Below are 21,825 nucleotides of genomic sequence, written 5' to 3'. Positions count from 1 at the left end.
TGGATTCACCTGCTGCTGCAGTGACCACAGGTGTGATAAGATCTAGAATTGGCATCTGGTGCGATCTCTCCGCTTCCACTCCAAAGAAAGTTACCTGTTTATTCCTATCATGCATTGGTTTTTGGGGTTTTCTTTGAGTAATGATGATCTCTTTAGTAGTCTGTTGGCGCCCTCTCCTGGAGGAATAGTTTGCTTGCTCTTGGACATTCTAAAAGAGAGGTCATGATAGACATTGAGCTTCTGAGCTCAATTGGGGACAGTCATGGGTGATGAATGTTTGCAACCTGCTGCAAAGCCTCATACCGCAATATAAGGAACGTCAAATACTAAGAAAGGGCGGCCTATGAAAGAATTACTACTTTCAATAAGTACACTTAAACGGCTAATTGGGAATAGAAAAACTGTAAAAAGCCCTCTGAGAAAGCCCCCCTCTAACCTTTGATAGTAAGTTTTTCTGTAGTCTGCCTGTTGATGTATTTTCCGTTTGAACTGTGCACAACATGAAGAGACGGAACACTGGCGGCTTGTCACAATGCCCCCGCTGACATCACAATAGCGCTGCTGCCTAGAAAACAAGCTGCGCAGCAGAAGTTGTTCTTTGGGTGGGAGGGTGGGCTAGTGTAAGGAGGGGGCAAGCTCTTTTTTTCCCGGGTGGTAGGGGGATGACAGGAGAAGGGATGCGGGTGGTGAGAAGGGTACAGAGGGCAGGGTTTGGGGGCTGGGAAGGAAAGGGAAAAGATTAGGGTTTGGGGATGATGAAAGGGCTTTCTACGGGTAAGGATGGCAAAGGGTGGCAGTGACGGAAAGTCAGGCAACCTGTCCTGTCCGTCTTTTTGTATCGTGAATTGGAAAGACTGCAAGGGGGAGGGGAGTTGCTTGCGCCCTAAAGGAGGAGTTATTCAGATTCATTGCAGTGGGGGGCGGCGGCTGCAAAACGCACCATTCTTCTTGTTTTTGCTCTGCAAAGCAGCCTTTTCAAGGGTTGGCTTGGGTGACAAAATGTCTTCTGTAGGCGTGGGTTTGTCTCCCTCTCGCTCTCTCTCCCTAAGATGTGTCCGGCATAGGCCAGGGTGCCACTCGAGGCCCAAACCAATTCTGGTTATCGCTTCTCGGCCTTTTGGCTAAGATCAAGTGTAGTATCTGTTCTTATCAGTTTAATATCTGATACGTCCCCTATCTGGGGACCATATATTAAATGGATTTTTAGAACAGGGAGATGGAAAAAGAGCTTGCTCTGTCCACTCCACGCATTGACCTGGTATTGCAGTACCTCCAGGACCGGTGCACCCCTTCTTAACCCAGTTTCCAAAAGCAGAACTCAATTCACCTGATTCATATTAGCCCGGTTTAATGAATTGGAAGAAAGCATACGTCTTCATATGCACCTCAATTTGGCCCATTCACTTTTCACACTTCCTCCTTTTGTTTTTTATCTTTCACACTTTTGACTTTCTTTATTCATCCAAATAGCAAACTCATCACCACTCAACCTGACCAACTCGGCTATGTCCCGTGCTGCAGTTCTCTGTCTTATCTAGATCATTTGCAATTGAATGGAATAGATCCCTTTTGGACAAAGTGGATTCACCTGCTGCTGCAGTGACCACAGGTGTGATAAGATCTAGAATTGGCATCTGGTGCGATCTCTCCGCTTCCACTCCAAAGAAAGTTACCTGTTTATTCCTATCATGCATTGGTTTTTGGGGTTTTCTTTGAGTAATGATGATCTCTTTAGTAGTCTGTTGGCGCCCTCTCCTGGAGGAATAGTTTGCTTGCTCTTGGACATTCTAAAAGAGAGGTCATGATAGACATTGAGCTTCTGAGCTCAATTGGGGACAGTCATGGGTGATGAATGTTTGCAACCTGCTGCAAAGCCTCATACCGCAATATAAGGAACGTCAAATACTAAGAAAGGGCGGCCTATGAAAGAATTACTACTTTCAATAAGTACACTTAAACGGCTAATTGGGAATAGAAAAACTGTAAAAAGCCCTCTGAGAAAGCCCCCCTCTAACCTTTGATAGTAAGTTTTTCTGTAGTCTGCCTGTTGATGTATTTTCCGTTTGAACTGTGCACAACATGAAGAGACGGAACACTGGCGGCTGATCACAATGCCCCCGCTGACATCACAATAGCGCTGCTGCCTAGAAAACAAGCTGCGCAGCAGAAGTTGTTCTTTGGGTGGGAGGGTGGGCTAGTGTAAGGAGGGGGCAAGCTCTTTTTTTCCCGGGTGGTAGGGGGATGACAGGAGAAGGGATGCGGGTGGTGAGAAGGGTACAGAGGGCAGGGTTTGGGGGCTGGGAAGGAAAGGGAAAAGATTAGGGTTTGGGGATGATGAAAGGGCTTTCTACGGGTAAGGATGGCAAAGGGTGGCAGTGACGGAAAGTCAGGCAACCTGTCCTGTCCGTCTTTTTGTATCGTGAATTGGAAAGACTGCAAGGGGGAGGGGAGTTGCTTGCGCCCTAAAGGAGGAGTTATTCAGATTCATTGCAGTGGGGGGCGGCGGCTGCAAAACGCACCATTCTTCTTGTTTTTGCTCTGCAAAGCAGCCTTTTCAAGGGTTGGCTTGGGTGACAAAATGTCTTCTGTAGGCGTGGGTTTGTCTCCCTCTCGCTCTCTCTCCCTAAGATGTGTCCGGCATAGGCCAGGGTGCCACTCGAGGCTCAAACCAATTCTGGTTATCGCTTCTCGGCCTTTTGGCTAAGATCAAGTGTAGTATCTGTTCTTATCAGTTTAATATCTGATACGTCCCCTATCTGGGGACCATATATTAAATGGATTTTTAGAACAGGGAGATGGAAAAAGAGCTTGCTCTGTCCACTCCACGCATTGACCTGGTATTGCAGTACCTCCAGGACCGGTGCACCCCTTCTTAACCCAGTTTCCAAAAGCAGAACTCAATTCACCTGATTCATATTAGCCCGGTTTAATGAATTGGAAGAAAGCATACGTCTTCATATGCACCTCAATTTGGCCCATTCACTTTTCACACTTCCTCCTTTTGTTTTTTATCTTTCACACTTTTGACTTTCTTTATTCATCCAAATAGCAAACTCATCACCACTCAACCTGACCAACTCGGCTATGTCCCGTGCTGCAGTTCTCTGTCTTATCTAGATCATTTGCAATTGAATGGAATAGATCCCTTTTGGACAAAGTGGATTCACCTGCTGCTGCAGTGACCACAGGTGTGATAAGATCTAGAATTGGCATCTGGTGCGATCTCTCCGCTTCCACTCCAAAGAAAGTTACCTGTTTATTCCTATCATGCATTGGTTTTTGGGGTTTTCTTTGAGTAATGATGATCTCTTTAGTAGTCTGTTGGCGCCCTCTCCTGGAGGAATAGTTTGCTTGCTCTTGGACATTCTAAAAGAGAGGTCATGATAGACATTGAGCTTCTGAGCTCAATTGGGGACAGTCATGGGTGATGAATGTTTGCAACCTGCTGCAAAGCCTCATACCGCAATATAAGGAACGTCAAATACTAAGAAAGGGCGGCCTATGAAAGAATTACTACTTTCAATAAGTACACTTAAACGGCTAATTGGGAATAGAAAAACTGTAAAAAGCCCTCTGAGAAAGCCCCCCTCTAACCTTTGATAGTAAGTTTTTCTGTAGTCTGCCTGTTGATGTATTTTCCGTTTGAACTGTGCACAACATGAAGAGACGGAACACTGGCGGCTTGTCACAATGCCCCCGCTGACATCACAATAGCGCTGCTGCCTAGAAAACAAGCTGCGCAGCAGAAGTTGTTCTTTGGGTGGGAGGGTGGGCTAGTGTAAGGAGGGGGCAAGCTCTTTTTTTCCCGGGTGGTAGGGGGATGACAGGAGAAGGGATGCGGGTGGTGAGAAGGGTACAGAGGGCAGGGTTTGGGGGCTGGGAAGGAAAGGGAAAAGATTAGGGTTTGGGGATGATGAAAGGGCTTTCTACGGGTAAGGATGGCAAAGGGTGGCAGTGACGGAAAGTCAGGCAACCTGTCCTGTCCGTCTTTTTGTATCGTGAATTGGAAAGACTGCAAGGGGGAGGGGAGTTGCTTGCGCCCTAAAGGAGGAGTTATTCAGATTCATTGCAGTGGGGGGCGGCGGCTGCAAAACGCACCATTCTTCTTGTTTTTGCTCTGCAAAGCAGCCTTTTCAAGGGTTGGCTTGGGTGACAAAATGTCTTCTGTAGGCGTGGGTTTGTCTCCCTCTCGCTCTCTCTCCCTAAGATGTGTCCGGCATAGGCCAGGGTGCCACTCGAGGCCCAAACCAATTCTGGTTATCGCTTCTCGGCCTTTTGGCTAAGATCAAGTGTAGTATCTGTTCTTATCAGTTTAATATCTGATACGTCCCCTATCTGGGGACCATATATTAAATGGATTTTTAGAACAGGGAGATGGAAAAAGAGCTTGCTCTGTCCACTCCACGCATTGACCTGGTATTGCAGTACCTCCAGGACCGGTGCACCCCTTCTTAACCCAGTTTCCAAAAGCAGAACTCAATTCACCTGATTCATATTAGCCCGGTTTAATGAATTGGAAGAAAGCATACGTCTTCATATGCACCTCAATTTGGCCCATTCACTTTTCACACTTCCTCCTTTTGTTTTTTATCTTTCACACTTTTGACTTTCTTTATTCATCCAAATAGCAAACTCATCACCACTCAACCTGACCAACTCGGCTATGTCCCGTGCTGCAGTTCTCTGTCTTATCTAGATCATTTGCAATTGAATGGAATAGATCCCTTTTGGACAAAGTGGATTCACCTGCTGCTGCAGTGACCACAGGTGTGATAAGATCTAGAATTGGCATCTGGTGCGATCTCTCCGCTTCCACTCCAAAGAAAGTTACCTGTTTATTCCTATCATGCATTGGTTTTTGGGGTTTTCTTTGAGTAATGATGATCTCTTTAGTAGTCTGTTGGCGCCCTCTCCTGGAGGAATAGTTTGCTTGCTCTTGGACATTCTAAAAGAGAGGTCATGATAGACATTGAGCTTCTGAGCTCAATTGGGGACAGTCATGGGTGATGAATGTTTGCAACCTGCTGCAAAGCCTCATACCGCAATATAAGGAACGTCAAATACTAAGAAAGGGCGGCCTATGAAAGAATTACTACTTTCAATAAGTACACTTAAACGGCTAATTGGGAATAGAAAAACTGTAAAAAGCCCTCTGAGAAAGCCCCCCTCTAACCTTTGATAGTAAGTTTTTCTGTAGTCTGCCTGTTGATGTATTTTCCGTTTGAACTGTGCACAACATGAAGAGACGGAACACTGGCGGCTTGTCACAATGCCCCCGCTGACATCACAATAGCGCTGCTGCCTAGAAAACAAGCTGCGCAGCAGAAGTTGTTCTTTGGGTGGGAGGGTGGGCTAGTGTAAGGAGGGGGCAAGCTCTTTTTTTCCCGGGTGGTAGGGGGATGACAGGAGAAGGGATGCGGGTGGTGAGAAGGGTACAGAGGGCAGGGTTTGGGGGCTGGGAAGGAAAGGGAAAAGATTAGGGTTTGGGGATGATGAAAGGGCTTTCTACGGGTAAGGATGGCAAAGGGTGGCAGTGACGGAAAGTCAGGCAACCTGTCCTGTCCGTCTTTTTGTATCGTGAATTGGAAAGACTGCAAGGGGGAGGGGAGTTGCTTGCGCCCTAAAGGAGGAGTTATTCAGATTCATTGCAGTGGGGGGCGGCGGCTGCAAAACGCACCATTCTTCTTGTTTTTGCTCTGCAAAGCAGCCTTTTCAAGGGTTGGCTTGGGTGACAAAATGTCTTCTGTAGGCGTGGGTTTGTCTCCCTCTCGCTCTCTCTCCCTAAGATGTGTCCGGCATAGGCCAGGGTGCCACTCGAGGCCCAAACCAATTCTGGTTATCGCTTCTCGGCCTTTTGGCTAAGATCAAGTGTAGTATCTGTTCTTATCAGTTTAATATCTGATACGTCCCCTATCTGGGGACCATATATTAAATGGATTTTTAGAACAGGGAGATGGAAAAAGAGCTTGCTCTGTCCACTCCACGCATTGACCTGGTATTGCAGTACCTCCAGGACCGGTGCACCCCTTCTTAACCCAGTTTCCAAAAGCAGAACTCAATTCACCTGATTCATATTAGCCCGGTTTAATGAATTGGAAGAAAGCATACGTCTTCATATGCACCTCAATTTGGCCCATTCACTTTTCACACTTCCTCCTTTTGTTTTTTATCTTTCACACTTTTGACTTTCTTTATTCATCCAAATAGCAAACTCATCACCACTCAACCTGACCAACTCGGCTATGTCCCGTGCTGCAGTTCTCTGTCTTATCTAGATCATTTGCAATTGAATGGAATAGATCCCTTTTGGACAAAGTGGATTCACCTGCTGCTGCAGTGACCACAGGTGTGATAAGATCTAGAATTGGCATCTGGTGCGATCTCTCCGCTTCCACTCCAAAGAAAGTTACCTGTTTATTCCTATCATGCATTGGTTTTTGGGGTTTTCTTTGAGTAATGATGATCTCTTTAGTAGTCTGTTGGCGCCCTCTCCTGGAGGAATAGTTTGCTTGCTCTTGGACATTCTAAAAGAGAGGTCATGATAGACATTGAGCTTCTGAGCTCAATTGGGGACAGTCATGGGTGATGAATGTTTGCAACCTGCTGCAAAGCCTCATACCGCAATATAAGGAACGTCAAATACTAAGAAAGGGCGGCCTATGAAAGAATTACTACTTTCAATAAGTACACTTAAACGGCTAATTGGGAATAGAAAAACTGTAAAAAGCCCTCTGAGAAAGCCCCCCTCTAACCTTTGATAGTAAGTTTTTCTGTAGTCTGCCTGTTGATGTATTTTCCGTTTGAACTGTGCACAACATGAAGAGACGGAACACTGGCGGCTTGTCACAATGCCCCCGCTGACATCACAATAGCGCTGCTGCCTAGAAAACAAGCTGCGCAGCAGAAGTTGTTCTTTGGGTGGGAGGGTGGGCTAGTGTAAGGAGGGGGCAAGCTCTTTTTTTCCCGGGTGGTAGGGGGATGACAGGAGAAGGGATGCGGGTGGTGAGAAGGGTACAGAGGGCAGGGTTTGGGGGCTGGGAAGGAAAGGGAAAAGATTAGGGTTTGGGGATGATGAAAGGGCTTTCTACGGGTAAGGATGGCAAAGGGTGGCAGTGACGGAAAGTCAGGCAACCTGTCCTGTCCGTCTTTTTGTATCGTGAATTGGAAAGACTGCAAGGGGGAGGGGAGTTGCTTGCGCCCTAAAGGAGGAGTTATTCAGATTCATTGCAGTGGGGGGCGGCGGCTGCAAAACGCACCATTCTTCTTGTTTTTGCTCTGCAAAGCAGCCTTTTCAAGGGTTGGCTTGGGTGACAAAATGTCTTCTGTAGGCGTGGGTTTGTCTCCCTCTCGCTCTCTCTCCCTAAGATGTGTCCGGCATAGGCCAGGGTGCCACTCGAGGCCCAAACCAATTCTGGTTATCGCTTCTCGGCCTTTTGGCTAAGATCAAGTGTAGTATCTGTTCTTATCAGTTTAATATCTGATACGTCCCCTATCTGGGGACCATATATTAAATGGATTTTTAGAACAGGGAGATGGAAAAAGAGCTTGCTCTGTCCACTCCACGCATTGACCTGGTATTGCAGTACCTCCAGGACCGGTGCACCCCTTCTTAACCCAGTTTCCAAAAGCAGAACTCAATTCACCTGATTCATATTAGCCCGGTTTAATGAATTGGAAGAAAGCATACGTCTTCATATGCACCTCAATTTGGCCCATTCACTTTTCACACTTCCTCCTTTTGTTTTTTATCTTTCACACTTTTGACTTTCTTTATTCATCCAAATAGCAAACTCATCACCACTCAACCTGACCAACTCGGCTATGTCCCGTGCTGCAGTTCTCTGTCTTATCTAGATCATTTGCAATTGAATGGAATAGATCCCTTTTGGACAAAGTGGATTCACCTGCTGCTGCAGTGACCACAGGTGTGATAAGATCTAGAATTGGCATCTGGTGCGATCTCTCCGCTTCCACTCCAAAGAAAGTTACCTGTTTATTCCTATCATGCATTGGTTTTTGGGGTTTTCTTTGAGTAATGATGATCTCTTTAGTAGTCTGTTGGCGCCCTCTCCTGGAGGAATAGTTTGCTTGCTCTTGGACATTCTAAAAGAGAGGTCATGATAGACATTGAGCTTCTGAGCTCAATTGGGGACAGTCATGGGTGATGAATGTTTGCAACCTGCTGCAAAGCCTCATACCGCAATATAAGGAACGTCAAATACTAAGAAAGGGCGGCCTATGAAAGAATTACTACTTTCAATAAGTACACTTAAACGGCTAATTGGGAATAGAAAAACTGTAAAAAGCCCTCTGAGAAAGCCCCCCTCTAACCTTTGATAGTAAGTTTTTCTGTAGTCTGCCTGTTGATGTATTTTCCGTTTGAACTGTGCACAACATGAAGAGACGGAACACTGGCGGCTTGTCACAATGCCCCCGCTGACATCACAATAGCGCTGCTGCCTAGAAAACAAGCTGCGCAGCAGAAGTTGTTCTTTGGGTGGGAGGGTGGGCTAGTGTAAGGAGGGGGCAAGCTCTTTTTTTCCCGGGTGGTAGGGGGATGACAGGAGAAGGGATGCGGGTGGTGAGAAGGGTACAGAGGGCAGGGTTTGGGGGCTGGGAAGGAAAGGGAAAAGATTAGGGTTTGGGGATGATGAAAGGTCTTTCTACGGGTAAGGATGGCAAAGGGTGGCAGTGACGGAAAGTCAGGCAACCTGTCCTGTCCGTCTTTTTGTATCGTGAATTGGAAAGACTGCAAGGGGGAGGGGAGTTGCTTGCGCCCTAAAGGAGGAGTTATTCAGATTCATTGCAGTGGGGGGCGGCGGCTGCAAAACGCACCATTCTTCTTGTTTTTGCTCTGCAAAGCAGCCTTTTCAAGGGTTGGCTTGGGTGACAAAATGTCTTCTGTAGGCGTGGGTTTGTCTCCCTCTCGCTCTCTCTCCCTAAGATGTGTCCGGCATAGGCCAGGGTGCCACTCGAGGCCCAAACCAATTCTGGTTATCGCTTCTCGGCCTTTTGGCTAAGATCAAGTGTAGTATCTGTTCTTATCAGTTTAATATCTGATACGTCCCCTATCTGGGGACCATATATTAAATGGATTTTTAGAACAGGGAGATGGAAAAAGAGCTTGCTCTGTCCACTCCACGCATTGACCTGGTATTGCAGTACCTCCAGGACCGGTGCACCCCTTCTTAACCCAGTTTCCAAAAGCAGAACTCAATTCACCTGATTCGTATTAGCCCGGTTTAATGAATTGGAAGAAAGCATACGTCTTCATATGCACCTCAATTTGGCCCATTCACTTTTCACACTTCCTCCTTTTGTTTTTTATCTTTCACACTTTTGACTTTCTTTATTCATCCAAATAGCAAACTCATCACCACTCAACCTGACCAACTCGGCTATGTCCCGTGCTGCAGTTCTCTGTCTTATCTAGATCATTTGCAATTGAATGGAATAGATCCCTTTTGGACAAAGTGGATTCACCTGCTGCTGCAGTGACCACAGGTGTGATAAGATCTAGAATTGGCATCTGGTGCGATCTCTCCGCTTCCACTCCAAAGAAAGTTACCTGTTTATTCCTATCATGCATTGGTTTTTGGGGTTTTCTTTGAGTAATGATGATCTCTTTAGTAGTCTGTTGGCGCCCTCTCCTGGAGGAATAGTTTGCTTGCTCTTGGACATTCTAAAAGAGAGGTCATGATAGACATTGAGCTTCTGAGCTCAATTGGGGACAGTCATGGGTGATGAATGTTTGCAACCTGCTGCAAAGCCTCATACCGCAATATAAGGAACGTCAAATACTAAGAAAGGGCGGCCTATGAAAGAATTACTACTTTCAATAAGTACACTTAAACGGCTAATTGGGAATAGAAAAACTGTAAAAAGCCCTCTGAGAAAGCCCCCCTCTAACCTTTGATAGTAAGTTTTTCTGTAGTCTGCCTGTTGATGTATTTTCCGTTTGAACTGTGCACAACATGAAGAGACGGAACACTGGCGGCTTGTCACAATGCCCCCGCTGACATCACAATAGCGCTGCTGCCTAGAAAACAAGCTGCGCAGCAGAAGTTGTTCTTTGGGTGGGAGGGTGGGCTAGTGTAAGGAGGGGGCAAGCTCTTTTTTTCCCGGGTGGTAGGGGGATGACAGGAGAAGGGATGCGGGTGGTGAGAAGGGTACAGAGGGCAGGGTTTGGGGGCTGGGAAGGAAAGGGAAAAGATTAGGGTTTGGGGATGATGAAAGGGCTTTCTACGGGTAAGGATGGTAAAGGGTGGCAGTGACGGAAAGTCAGACAACCTGTCCTGTCCGTCTTTTTGTATCGTGAATTGGAAAGACTGCAAGGGGGAGGGGAGTTGCTTGCGCCCTAAAGGAGGAGTTATTCAGATTCATTGCAGTGGGGGGCGGCGGCTGCAAAACGCACCATTCTTCTTGTTTTTGCTCTGCAAAGCAGCCTTTTCAAGGGTTGGCTTGGGTGACAAAATGTCTTCTGTAGGCGTGGGTTTGTCTCCCTCTCGCTCTCTCTCCCTAAGATGTGTCCGGCATAGGCCAGGGTGCCACTCGAGGCCCAAACCAATTCTGGTTATCGCTTCTCGGCCTTTTGGCTAAGATCAAGTGTAGTATCTGTTCCAACCAATTCTGGTTATCGCTTCTCGGCCTTTTGGCTAAGATCAAGTGTAGTATCTTTCGAAAAGGTGGTTTAAGGCTCCGGCCACCTTAGTACAATGATGCAATGCACACTGGAAGGTTGCGCTTGTTAGTACTTTGGAGGATAGTATATCCATCTAGAGGAAACCATGGCCCTACCAGGATCGAGGCTATTAGACTGAGTAAGTGTGGGGGTTATGGTGCAATGTGCCCCAGGAATGGACACCCTGGAGGGAGTCTGAACTTGCTAGGTTGGGACCCTGGTAAGCCTCAGACTCTGTCGCACGCCGCGCCTTGCCTATTCATACTTTCCAAGCATATTGCCCTATCCCGGCCTTCTGGCTAAGAAGGGAAATTTTTATAATCCCGGTCGGAGGTCCGGTCAGCTTTGGGCTGAGAAACCAACACCCGGTTGGAGGTCCGGGTCAGCTTTGGCTGAGAAACCAACACCCGGTTGGAGGTCCGGTTAGCCTTGGGCTGAGAAACCAACACCCGGTTGGAGGTCCGGTCAGCCTTGGGCTGAGAAACCAACACCCGGTTGGAGGTCCGGTCAGCCTTGGGCTGAGAAACCAACACCGGTTGACGGTCCGGGCAGTCTCGGCTGCGAAACCAACGACTAGTAGCTCCCTACTCCACTTGGGTAAGATGCCTCGGTGGACGCTGGGAGCAACAACAAGGCTCAACCAGGCTTCGGCTTGGGGGAGCACCGAAGATCCCTGACCCTCGCTGTGGCCTTCTGGCTCGGAGGGACGGGGTTGATTTTTGGGGATCCTCTTCTCACGGAGGGGTCCACACGAATCCTAGCCTTTGCACTGTTTTTGGTGTGACTTCGGTCATGCATTTTTGCGGTGCTTTGGAAAGCTTCATTAAATCAAATCTGTTCTTATCAGTTTAATATCTGATACGTCCCCTATCTGGGGACCATATATTAAATGGATTTTTAGAACAGGGAGATGGAAAAAGAGCTTGCTCTGTCCACTCCACGCATTGACCTGGTATTGCAGTACCTCCAGGACCGGTGCACCCCTTCTTAACCCAGTTTCCAAAAGCAGAACTCAATTCACCTGATTCATATTAGCCCGGTTTAATGAATTGGAAGAAAGCATACGTCTTCATATGCACCTCAATTTGGCCCATTCACTTTTCACACTTCCTCCTTTTGTTTTTTATCTTTCACACTTTTGACTTTCTTTATTCATCCAAATAGCAAACTCATCACCACTCAACCTGACCAACTCGGCTATGTCCCGTGCTGCAGTTCTCTGTCTTATCTAGATCATTTGCAATTGAATGGAATAGATCCCTTTTGGACAAAGTGGATTCACCTGCTGCTGCAGTGACCACAGGTGTGATAAGATCTAGAATTGGCATCTGGTGCGATCTCTCCGCTTCCACTCCAAAGAAAGTTACCTGTTTATTCCTATCATGCATTGGTTTTTGGGGTTTTCTTTGAGTAATGATGATCTCTTTAGTAGTCTGTTGGCGCCCTCTCCTGGAGGAATAGTTTGCTTGCTCTTGGACATTCTAAAAGAGAGGTCATGATAGACATTGAGCTTCTGAGCTCAATTGGGGACAGTCATGGGTGATGAATGTTTGCAACCTGCTGCAAAGCCTCATACCGCAATATAAGGAACGTCAAATACTAAGAAAGGGCGGCCTATGAAAGAATTACTACTTTCAATAAGTACACTTAAACGGCTAATTGGGAATAGAAAAACTGTAAAAAGCCCTCTGAGAAAGCCCCCCTCTAACCTTTGATAGTAAGTTTTTCTGTAGTCTGCCTGTTGATGTATTTTCCGTTTGAACTGTGCACAACATGAAGAGACGGAACACTGGCGGCTTGTCACAATGCCCCCGCTGACATCACAATAGCGCTGCTGCCTAGAAAACAAGCTGCGCAGCAGAAGTTGTTCTTTGGGTGGGAGGGTGGGCTAGTGTAAGGAGGGGGCAAGCTCTTTTTTTCCCGGGTGGTAGGGGGATGACAGGAGAAGGGATGCGGGTGGTGAGAAGGGTACAGAGGGCAGGGTTTGGGGGCTGGGAAGGAAAGGGAAAAGATTAGGGTTTGGGGATGATGAAAGGGCTTTCTACGGGTAAGGATGGCAAAGGGTGGCAGTGACGGAAAGTCAGGCAACCTGTCCTGTCCGTCTTTTTGTATCGTGAATTGGAAAGACTGCAAGGGGGAGGGGAGTTGCTTGCGCCCTAAAGGAGGAGTTATTCAGATTCATTGCAGTGGGGGGCGGCGGCTGCAAAACGCACCATTCTTCTTGTTTTTGCTCTGCAAAGCAGCCTTTTCAAGGGTTGGCTTGGGTGACAAAATGTCTTCTGTAGGCGTGGGTTTGTCTCCCTCTCGCTCTCTCTCCCTAAGATGTGTCCGGCATAGGCCAGGGTGCCACTCGAGGCCCAAACCAATTCTGGTTATCGCTTCTCGGCCTTTTGGCTAAGATCAAGTGTAGTATCTGTTCTTATCAGTTTAATATCTGATACGTCCCCTATCTGGGGACCATATATTAAATGGATTTTTAGAACAGGGAGATGGAAAAAGAGCTTGCTCTGTCCACTCCACGCATTGACCTGGTATTGCAGTACCTCCAGGACCGGTGCACCCCTTCTTAACCCAGTTTCCAAAAGCAGAACTCAATTCACCTGATTCATATTAGCCCGGTTTAATGAATTGGAAGAAAGCATACGTCTTCATATGCACCTCAATTTGGCCCATTCACTTTTCACACTTCCTCCTTTTGTTTTTTATCTTTCACACTTTTGACTTTCTTTATTCATCCAAATAGCAAACTCATCACCACTCAACCTGACCAACTCGGCTATGTCCCGTGCTGCAGTTCTCTGTCTTATCTAGATCATTTGCAATTGAATGGAATAGATCCCTTTTGGACAAAGTGGATTCACCTGCTGCTGCAGTGACCACAGGTGTGATAAGATCTAGAATTGGCATCTGGTGCGATCTCTCCGCTTCCACTCCAAAGAAAGTTACCTGTTTATTCCTATCATGCATTGGTTTTTGGGGTTTTCTTTGAGTAATGATGATCTCTTTAGTAGTCTGTTGGCGCCCTCTCCTGGAGGAATAGTTTGCTTGCTCTTGGACATTCTAAAAGAGAGGTCATGATAGACATTGAGCTTCTGAGCTCAATTGGGGACAGTCATGGGTGATGAATGTTTGCAACCTGCTGCAAAGCCTCATACCGCAATATAAGGAACGTCAAATACTAAGAAAGGGCGGCCTATGAAAGAATTACTACTTTCAATAAGTACACTTAAACGGCTAATTGGGAATAGAAAAACTGTAAAAAGCCCTCTGAGAAAGCCCCCCTCTAACCTTTGATAGTAAGTTTTTCTGTAGTCTGCCTGTTGATGTATTTTCCGTTTGAACTGTGCACAACATGAAGAGACGGAACACTGGCGGCTTGTCACAATGCCCCCGCTGACATCACAATAGCGCTGCTGCCTAGAAAACAAGCTGCGCAGCAGAAGTTGTTCTTTGGGTGGGAGGGTGGGCTAGTGTAAGGAGGGGGCAAGCTCTTTTTTTCCCGGGTGGTAGGGGGATGACAGGAGAAGGGATGCGGGTGGTGAGAAGGGTACAGAGGGCAGGGTTTGGGGGCTGGGAAGGAAAGGGAAAAGATTAGGGTTTGGGGATGATGAAAGGGCTTTCTACGGGTAAGGATGGCAAAGGGTGGCAGTGACGGAAAGTCAGGCAACCTGTCCTGTCCGTCTTTTTGTATCGTGAATTGGAAAGACTGCAAGGGGGAGGGGAGTTGCTTGCGCCCTAAAGGAGGAGTTATTCAGATTCATTGCAGTGGGGGGCGGCGGCTGCAAAACGCACCATTCTTCTTGTTTTTGCTCTGCAAAGCAGCCTTTTCAAGGGTTGGCTTGGGTGACAAAATGTCTTCTGTAGGCGTGGGTTTGTCTCCCTCTCGCTCTCTCTCCCTAAGATGTGTCCGGCATAGGCCAGGGTGCCACTCGAGGCCCAAACCAATTCTGGTTATCGCTTCTCGGCCTTTTGGCTAAGATCAAGTGTAGTATCTGTTCTTATCAGTTTAATATCTGATACGCCAATGTATGTAAAGTGCTATGGAATTAATAGCGCTATATAAATGAATAAAATTATTATTATTAATTATTATTATATACGTCCCCTATCTGGGGACCATATATTAAATGGATTTTTAGAACAGGGAGATGGAAAAAGAGCTTGCTCTGTCCACTCCACGCATTGACCTGGTATTGCAGTACCTCCAGGACCGGTGCACCCCTTCTTAACCCAGTTTCCAAAAGCAGAACTCAATTCACCTGATTCATATTAGCCCGGTTTAATGAATTGGAAGAAAGCATACGTCTTCATATGCACCTCAATTTGGCCCATTCACTTTTCACACTTCCTCCTTTTGTTTTTTATCTTTCACACTTTTGACTTTCTTTATTCATCCAAATAGCAAACTCATCACCACTCAACCTGACCAACTCGGCTATGTCCCGTGCTGCAGTTCTCTGTCTTATCTAGATCATTTGCAATTGAATGGAATAGATCCCTTTTGGACAAAGTGGATTCACCTGCTGCTGCAGTGACCACAGGTGTGATTAGATCTAGAATTGGCATCTGGTGCGATCTCTCCGCTTCCACTCCAAAGAAAGTTACCTGTTTATTCCTATCATGCATTGGTTTTTGGGGTTTTCTTTGAGTAATGATGATCTCTTTAGTAGTCTGTTGGCGCCCTCTCCTGGAGGAATAGTTTGCTTGCTCTTGGACATTCTAAAAGAGAGGTCATGATAGACATTGAGCTTCTGAGCTCAATTGGGGACAGTCATGGGTGATGAATGTTTGCAACCTGCTGCAAAGCCTCATACCGCAATATAAGGAACGTCAAATACTAAGAAAGGGCGGCCTATGAAAGAATTACTACTTTCAATAAGTACACTTAAACGGCTAATTGAGAATAGAAAAACTGTAAAAAGCCCTCTGAGAAAGCCCCCCTCTAACCTTTGATAGTAAGTTTTTCTGTAGTCTGCCTGTTGATGTATTTTCCGTTTGAACTGTGCACAACATGAAGAGACGGAACACTGGCGGCTTGTCACAATGCCCCCGCTGACATCACAATAGCGCTGCTGCCTAGAAAACAAGCTGCGCAGCAGAAGTTGTTCTTTGGGTGGGAGGGTGGGCTAGTGTAAGGAGGGGGCAAGCTCTTTTTTTCCCGGGTGGTAGGGGGATGACAGGAGAAGGGATGCGGGTGGTGAGAAGGGTACAGAGGGCAGGGTTTGGGGGCTGGGAAGGAAAGGGAAAAGATTAGGGTTTGGGGATGATGAAAGGGCTTTCTACGGGTAAGGATGGCAAAGGGTGGCAGTGACGGAAAGTCAGGCAACCTGTCCTGTCCGTCTTTTTGTATCGTGAATTGGAAAGACTGCAAGGGGGAGGGGAGTTGCTTGCGCCCTAAAGGAGGAGTTATTCAGATTCATTGCAGTGGGGGGCGGCGGCTGCAAAACGCACCATTCTTCTTGTTTTTGCTCTGCAAAGCAGCCTTTTCAAGGGTTGGCTTGGGTGACAAAATGTCTTCTGTAGGCGTGGGTTTGTCTCCCTCTCGCTCTCTCTCCCTAAGATGTGTCCGGCATAGGCCAGGGTGCCACTCGAGGCCCAAACCAATTCTGGTTATCGCTTCTCGGCCTTTTGGCTAAGATCAAGTGTAGTATCTGTTCTTATCAGTTTAATATCTGATACGTCCCCTATCTGGGGACCATATATTAAATGGATTTTTAGAACAGGGAGATGGAAAAAGAGCTTGCTCTGTCCACTCCACGCATTGACCTGGTATTGCAGTACCTCCAGGACCGGTGCACCCCTTCTTAACCCAGTTTCCAAAAGCAGAACTCAATTCACCTGATTCATATTAGCCCGGTTTAATGAATTGGAAGAAAGCATACGTCTTCATATGCACCTCAATTTGGCCCATTCACTTTTCACACTTCCTCCTTTTGTTTTTTATCTTTCACACTTTTGACTTTCTTTATTCATCCAAATAGCAAACTCATCACCACTCAACCTGACCAACTCGGCTATGTCCCGTGCTGCAGTTCTCTGTCTTATCTAGATCATTTGCAATTGAATGGAATAGATCCCTTTTGGACAAAGTGGATTCACCTGCTGCTGCAGTGACCACAGGTGTGATAAGATCTAGAATTGGCATCTGGTGCGATCTCTCCGCTTCCACTCCAAAGAAAGTTACCTGTTTATTCCTATCATGCATTGGTTTTTGGGGTTTTCTTTGAGTAATGATGATCTCTTTAGTAGTCTGTTGGCGCCCTCTCCTGGAGGAATAGTTTGCTTGCTCTTGGACATTCTAAAAGAGAGGTCATGATAGACATTGAGCTTCTGAGCTCAATTGGGGACAGTCATGGGTGATGAATGTTTGCAACCTGCTGCAAAGCCTCATACCGCAATATAAGGAACGTCAAATACTAAGAAAGGGCGGCCTATGAAAGAATTACTACTTTCAATAAGTACACTTAAACGGCTAATTGGGAATAGAAAAACTGTAAAAAGCCCTCTGAGAAAGCCCCCCTCTAACCTTTGATAGTAAGTTTTTCTGTAGTCTGCCTGTTGATGTATTTTCCGTTTGAACTGTGCACAACATGAAGAGACGGAACACTGGCGGCTTGTCACAATGCCCCCGCTGACATCACAATAGCGCTGCTGCCTAGAAAACAAGCTGCGCAGCAGAAGTTGTTCTTTGGGTGGGAGGGTGGGCTAGTGTAAGGAGGGGGCAAGCTCTTTTTTTCCCGGGTGGTAGGGGGATGACAGGAGAAGGGATGCGGGTGGTGAGAAGGGTACAGAGGGCAGGGTTTGGGGGCTGGGAAGGAAAGGGAAAAGATTAGGGTTTGGGGATGATGAAAGGGCTTTCTACGGGTAAGGATGGCAAAGGGTGGCAGTGACGGAAAGTCAGGCAACCTGTCCTGTCCGTCTTTTTGTATCGTGAATTGGAAAGACTGCAAGGGGGAGGGGAGTTGCTTGCGCCCTAAAGGAGGAGTTATTCAGATTCATTGCAGTGGGGGGCGGCGGCTGCAAAACGCACCATTCTTCTTGTTTTTGCTCTGCAAAGCAGCCTTTTCAAGGGTTGGCTTGGGTGACAAAATGTCTTCTGTAGGCGTGGGTTTGTCTCCCTCTCGCTCTCTCTCCCTAAGATGTGTCCGGCATAGGCCAGGGTGCCACTCGAGGCCCAAACCAATTCTGGTTATCGCTTCTCGGCCTTTTGGCTAAGATCAAGTGTAGTATCTGTTCTTATCAGTTTAATATCTGATACGTCCCCTATCTGGGGACCATATATTAAATGGATTTTTAGAACAGGGAGATGGAAAAAGAGCTTGCTCTGTCCACTCCACGCATTGACCTGGTATTGCAGTACCTCCAGGACCGGTGCACCCCTTCTTAACCCAGTTTCCAAAAGCAGAACTCAATTCACCTGATTCATATTAGCCCGGTTTAATGAATTGGAAGAAAGCATACGTCTTCATATGCACCTCAATTTGGCCCATTCACTTTTCACACTTCCTCCTTTTGTTTTTTATCTTTCACACTTTTGACTTTCTTTATTCATCCAAATAGCAAACTCATCACCACTCAACCTGACCAACTCGGCTATGTCCCGTGCTGCAGTTCTCTGTCTTATCTAGATCATTTGCAATTGAATGGAATAGATCCCTTTTGGACAAAGTGGATTCACCTGCTGCTGCAGTGACCACAGGTGTGATAAGATCTAGAATTGGCATCTGGTGCGATCTCTCCGCTTCCACTCCAAAGAAAGTTACCTGTTTATTCCTATCATGCATTGGTTTTTGGGGTTTTCTTTGAGTAATGATGATCTCTTTAGTAGTCTGTTGGCGCCCTCTCCTGGAGGAATAGTTTGCTTGCTCTTGGACATTCTAAAAGAGAGGTCATGATAGACATTGAGCTTCTGAGCTCAATTGGGGACAGTCATGGGTGATGAATGTTTGCAACCTGCTGCAAAGCCTCATACCGCAATATAAGGAACGTCAAATACTAAGAAAGGGCGGCCTATGAAAGAATTACTACTTTCAATAAGTACACTTAAACGGCTAATTGGGAATAGAAAAACTGTAAAAAGCCCTCTGAGAAAGCCCCCCTCTAACCTTTGATAGTAAGTTTTTCTGTAGTCTGCCTGTTGATGTATTTTCCGTTTGAACTGTGCACAACATGAAGAGACGGAACACTGGCGGCTTGTCACAATGCCCCCGCTGACATCACAATAGCGCTGCTGCCTAGAAAACAAGCTGCGCAGCAGAAGTTGTTCTTTGGGTGGGAGGGTGGGCTAGTGTAAGGAGGGGGCAAGCTCTTTTTTTCCCGGGTGGTAGGGGGATGACAGGAGAAGGGATGCGGGTGGTGAGAAGGGTACAGAGGGCAGGGTTTGGGGGCTGGGAAGGAAAGGGAAAAGATTAGGGTTTGGGGATGATGAAAGGGCTTTCTACGGGTAAGGATGGCAAAGGGTGGCAGTGACGGAAAGTCAGGCAACCTGTCCTGTCCGTCTTTTTGTATCGTGAATTGGAAAGACTGCAAGGGGGAGGGGAGTTGCTTGCGCCCTAAAGGAGGAGTTATTCAGATTCATTGCAGTGGGGGGCGGCGGCTGCAAAACGCACCATTCTTCTTGTTTTTGCTCTGCAAAGCAGCCTTTTCAAGGGTTGGCTTGGGTGACAAAATGTCTTCTGTAGGCGTGGGTTTGTCTCCCTCTCGCTCTCTCTCCCTAAGATGTGTCCGGCATAGGCCAGGGTGCCACTCGAGGCCCAAACCAATTCTGGTTATCGCTTCTCGGCCTTTTGGCTAAGATCAAGTGTAGTATCTGTTCTTATCAGTTTAATATCTGATACGTCCCCTATCTGGGGACCATATATTAAATGGATTTTTAGAACAGGGAGATGGAAAAAGAGCTTGCTCTGTCCACTCCACGCATTGACCTGGTATTGCAGTACCTCCAGGACCGGTGCACCCCTTCTTAACCCAGTTTCCAAAAGCAGAACTCAATTCACCTGATTCATATTAGCCCGGTTTAATGAATTGGAAGAAAGCATACGTCTTCATATGCACCTCAATTTGGCCCATTCACTTTTCACACTTCCTCCTTTTGTTTTTTATCTTTCACACTTTTGACTTTCTTTATTCATCCAAATAGCAAACTCATCACCACTCAACCTGACCAACTCGGCTATGTCCCGTGCTGCAGTTCTCTGTCTTATCTAGATCATTTGCAATTGAATGGAATAGATCCCTTTTGGACAAAGTGGATTCACCTGCTGCTGCAGTGACCACAGGTGTGATAAGATCTAGAATTGGCATCTGGTGCGATCTCTCCGCTTCCACTCCAAAGAAAGTTACCTGTTTATTCCTATCATGCATTGGTTTTTGGGGTTTTCTTTGAGTAATGATGATCTCTTTAGTAGTCTGTTGGCGCCCTCTCCTGGAGGAATAGTTTGCTTGCTCTTGGACATTCTAAAAGAGAGGTCATGATAGACATTGAGCTTCTGAGCTCAATTGGGGACAGTCATGGGTGATGAATGTTTGCAACCTGCTGCAAAGCCTCATACCGCAATATAAGGAACGTCAAATACTAAGAAAGGGCGGCCTATGAAAGAATTACTACTTTCAATAAGTACACTTAAACGGCTAATTGGGAATAGAAAAACTGTAAAAAGCCCTCTGAGAAAGCCCCCCTCTAACCTTTGATAGTAAGTTTTTCTGTAGTCTGCCTGTTGATGTATTTTCCGTTTGAACTGTGCACAACATGAAGAGACGGAACACTGGCGGCTTGTCACAATGCCCCCGCTGACATCACAATAGCGCTGCTGCCTAGAAAACAAGCTGCGCAGCAGAAGTTGTTCTTTGGGTGGGAGGGTGGGCTAGTGTAAGGAGGGGGCAAGCTCTTTTTTTCCCGGGTGGTAGGGGGATGACAGGAGAAGGGATGCGGGTGGTGAGAAGGGTACAGAGGGCAGGGTTTGGGGGCTGGGAAGGAAAGGGAAAAGATTAGGGTTTGGGGATGATGAAAGGGCTTTCTACGGGTAAGGATGGCAAAGGGTGGCAGTGACGGAAAGTCAGGCAACCTGTCCTGTCCGTCTTTTTGTATCGTGAATTGGAAAGACTGCAAGGGGGAGGGGAGTTGCTTGCGCCCTAAAGGAGGAGTTATTCAGATTCATTGCAGTGGGGGGCGGCGGCTGCAAAACGCACCATTCTTCTTGTTTTTGCTCTGCAAAGCAGCCTTTTCAAGGGTTGGCTTGGGTGACAAAATGTCTTCTGTAGGCGTGGGTTTGTCTCCCTCTCGCTCTCTCTCCCTAAGATGTGTCCGGCATAGGCCAGGGTGCCACTCGAGGCCCAAACCAATTCTGGTTATCGCTTCTCGGCCTTTTGGCTAAGATCAAGTGTAGTATCTGTTCTTATCAGTTTAATATCTGATACGTCCCCTATCTGGGGACCATATATTAAATGGATTTTTAGAACAGGGAGATGGAAAAAGAGCTTGCTCTGTCCACTCCACGCATTGACCTGGTATTGCAGTACCTCCAGGACCGGTGCACCCCTTCTTAACCCAGTTTCCAAAAGCAGAACTCAATTCACCTGATTCATATTAGCCCGGTTTAATGAATTGGAAGAAAGCATACGTCTTCATATGCACCTCAATTTGGCCCATTCACTTTTCACACTTCCTCCTTTTGTTTTTTATCTTTCACACTTTTGACTTTCTTTATTCATCCAAATAGCAAACTCATCACCACTCAACCTGACCAACTCGGCTATGTCCCGTGCTGCAGTTCTCTGTCTTATCTAGATCATTTGCAATTGAATGGAATAGATCCCTTTTGGACAAAGTGGATTCACCTGCTGCTGCAGTGACCACAGGTGTGATAAGATCTAGAATTGGCATCTGGTGCGATCTCTCCGCTTCCACTCCAAAGAAAGTTACCTGTTTATTCCTATCATGCATTGGTTTTTGGGGTTTTCTTTGAGTAATGATGATCTCTTTAGTAGTCTGTTGGCGCCCTCTCCTGGAGGAATAGTTTGCTTGCTCTTGGACATTCTAAAAGAGAGGTCATGATAGACATTGAGCTTCTGAGCTCAATTGGGGACAGTCATGGGTGATGAATGTTTGCAACCTGCTGCAAAGCCTCATACCGCAATATAAGGAA

The 21,825-nt window shown here is 46.7% G+C and overlaps 12 non-coding genes and 2 pseudogenes across 12 annotated transcripts; all 14 read left to right on the top strand.

Moving 5' to 3' along the window:
* The first annotated feature begins 1,101 nt into the window (after positions 1-1,101).
* Positions 1,102-1,292, top strand: LOC142252789 (U2 spliceosomal RNA). Its single transcript, XR_012726156.1, has one exon. It is a non-coding gene; the product is annotated as a U2 spliceosomal RNA (small nuclear RNA).
* Positions 1,293-2,680: 1,388 nt separating this feature from the next.
* Positions 2,681-2,871, top strand: LOC142252788 (U2 spliceosomal RNA). Its single transcript, XR_012726155.1, has one exon. It is a non-coding gene; the product is annotated as a U2 spliceosomal RNA (small nuclear RNA).
* A 1,388-nt stretch (positions 2,872-4,259) lies between these two features.
* Positions 4,260-4,450, top strand: LOC142252787 (U2 spliceosomal RNA). Its single transcript, XR_012726154.1, has one exon. It is a non-coding gene; the product is annotated as a U2 spliceosomal RNA (small nuclear RNA).
* Positions 4,451-5,838: 1,388 nt separating this feature from the next.
* On the top strand, positions 5,839-6,029 carry LOC142252786 (U2 spliceosomal RNA). The gene has a single exon (XR_012726153.1). It is a non-coding gene; the product is annotated as a U2 spliceosomal RNA (small nuclear RNA).
* A 1,388-nt stretch (positions 6,030-7,417) lies between these two features.
* On the top strand, positions 7,418-7,608 carry LOC142252785 (U2 spliceosomal RNA). The gene has a single exon (XR_012726152.1). It is a non-coding gene; the product is annotated as a U2 spliceosomal RNA (small nuclear RNA).
* Positions 7,609-8,996: 1,388 nt separating this feature from the next.
* LOC142252783 (U2 spliceosomal RNA) lies at positions 8,997-9,187 on the top strand. Its single transcript, XR_012726150.1, has one exon. It is a non-coding gene; the product is annotated as a U2 spliceosomal RNA (small nuclear RNA).
* A 1,388-nt stretch (positions 9,188-10,575) lies between these two features.
* Positions 10,576-10,756, top strand: LOC142253558 (U2 spliceosomal RNA; annotated as a pseudogene).
* Positions 10,757-11,473: 717 nt separating this feature from the next.
* On the top strand, positions 11,474-11,667 carry LOC142253261 (U2 spliceosomal RNA). Its single transcript, XR_012726571.1, has one exon. It is a non-coding gene; the product is annotated as a U2 spliceosomal RNA (small nuclear RNA).
* Positions 11,668-13,055: 1,388 nt separating this feature from the next.
* On the top strand, positions 13,056-13,246 carry LOC142252782 (U2 spliceosomal RNA). Its single transcript, XR_012726149.1, has one exon. It is a non-coding gene; the product is annotated as a U2 spliceosomal RNA (small nuclear RNA).
* A 1,388-nt stretch (positions 13,247-14,634) lies between these two features.
* On the top strand, positions 14,635-14,905 carry LOC142252958 (U2 spliceosomal RNA; annotated as a pseudogene).
* Positions 14,906-16,293: 1,388 nt separating this feature from the next.
* Positions 16,294-16,484, top strand: LOC142252781 (U2 spliceosomal RNA). Its single transcript, XR_012726148.1, has one exon. It is a non-coding gene; the product is annotated as a U2 spliceosomal RNA (small nuclear RNA).
* Positions 16,485-17,872: 1,388 nt separating this feature from the next.
* LOC142252780 (U2 spliceosomal RNA) lies at positions 17,873-18,063 on the top strand. The gene has a single exon (XR_012726147.1). It is a non-coding gene; the product is annotated as a U2 spliceosomal RNA (small nuclear RNA).
* Positions 18,064-19,451: 1,388 nt separating this feature from the next.
* On the top strand, positions 19,452-19,642 carry LOC142252779 (U2 spliceosomal RNA). Its single transcript, XR_012726146.1, has one exon. It is a non-coding gene; the product is annotated as a U2 spliceosomal RNA (small nuclear RNA).
* A 1,388-nt stretch (positions 19,643-21,030) lies between these two features.
* LOC142252778 (U2 spliceosomal RNA) lies at positions 21,031-21,221 on the top strand. The gene has a single exon (XR_012726145.1). It is a non-coding gene; the product is annotated as a U2 spliceosomal RNA (small nuclear RNA).
* The last annotated feature ends 604 nt before the right edge of the window (positions 21,222-21,825 follow it).

This window comes from Anomaloglossus baeobatrachus, chromosome 9 (assembly GCF_048569485.1).
Source record: "Anomaloglossus baeobatrachus isolate aAnoBae1 chromosome 9, aAnoBae1.hap1, whole genome shotgun sequence".
NCBI lineage: Eukaryota > Metazoa > Chordata > Amphibia > Anura > Aromobatidae > Anomaloglossus > Anomaloglossus baeobatrachus.
Note: the sequence above shows the minus strand (reverse complement) of the source record. Positions and strands in the feature narration are given on the sequence as shown.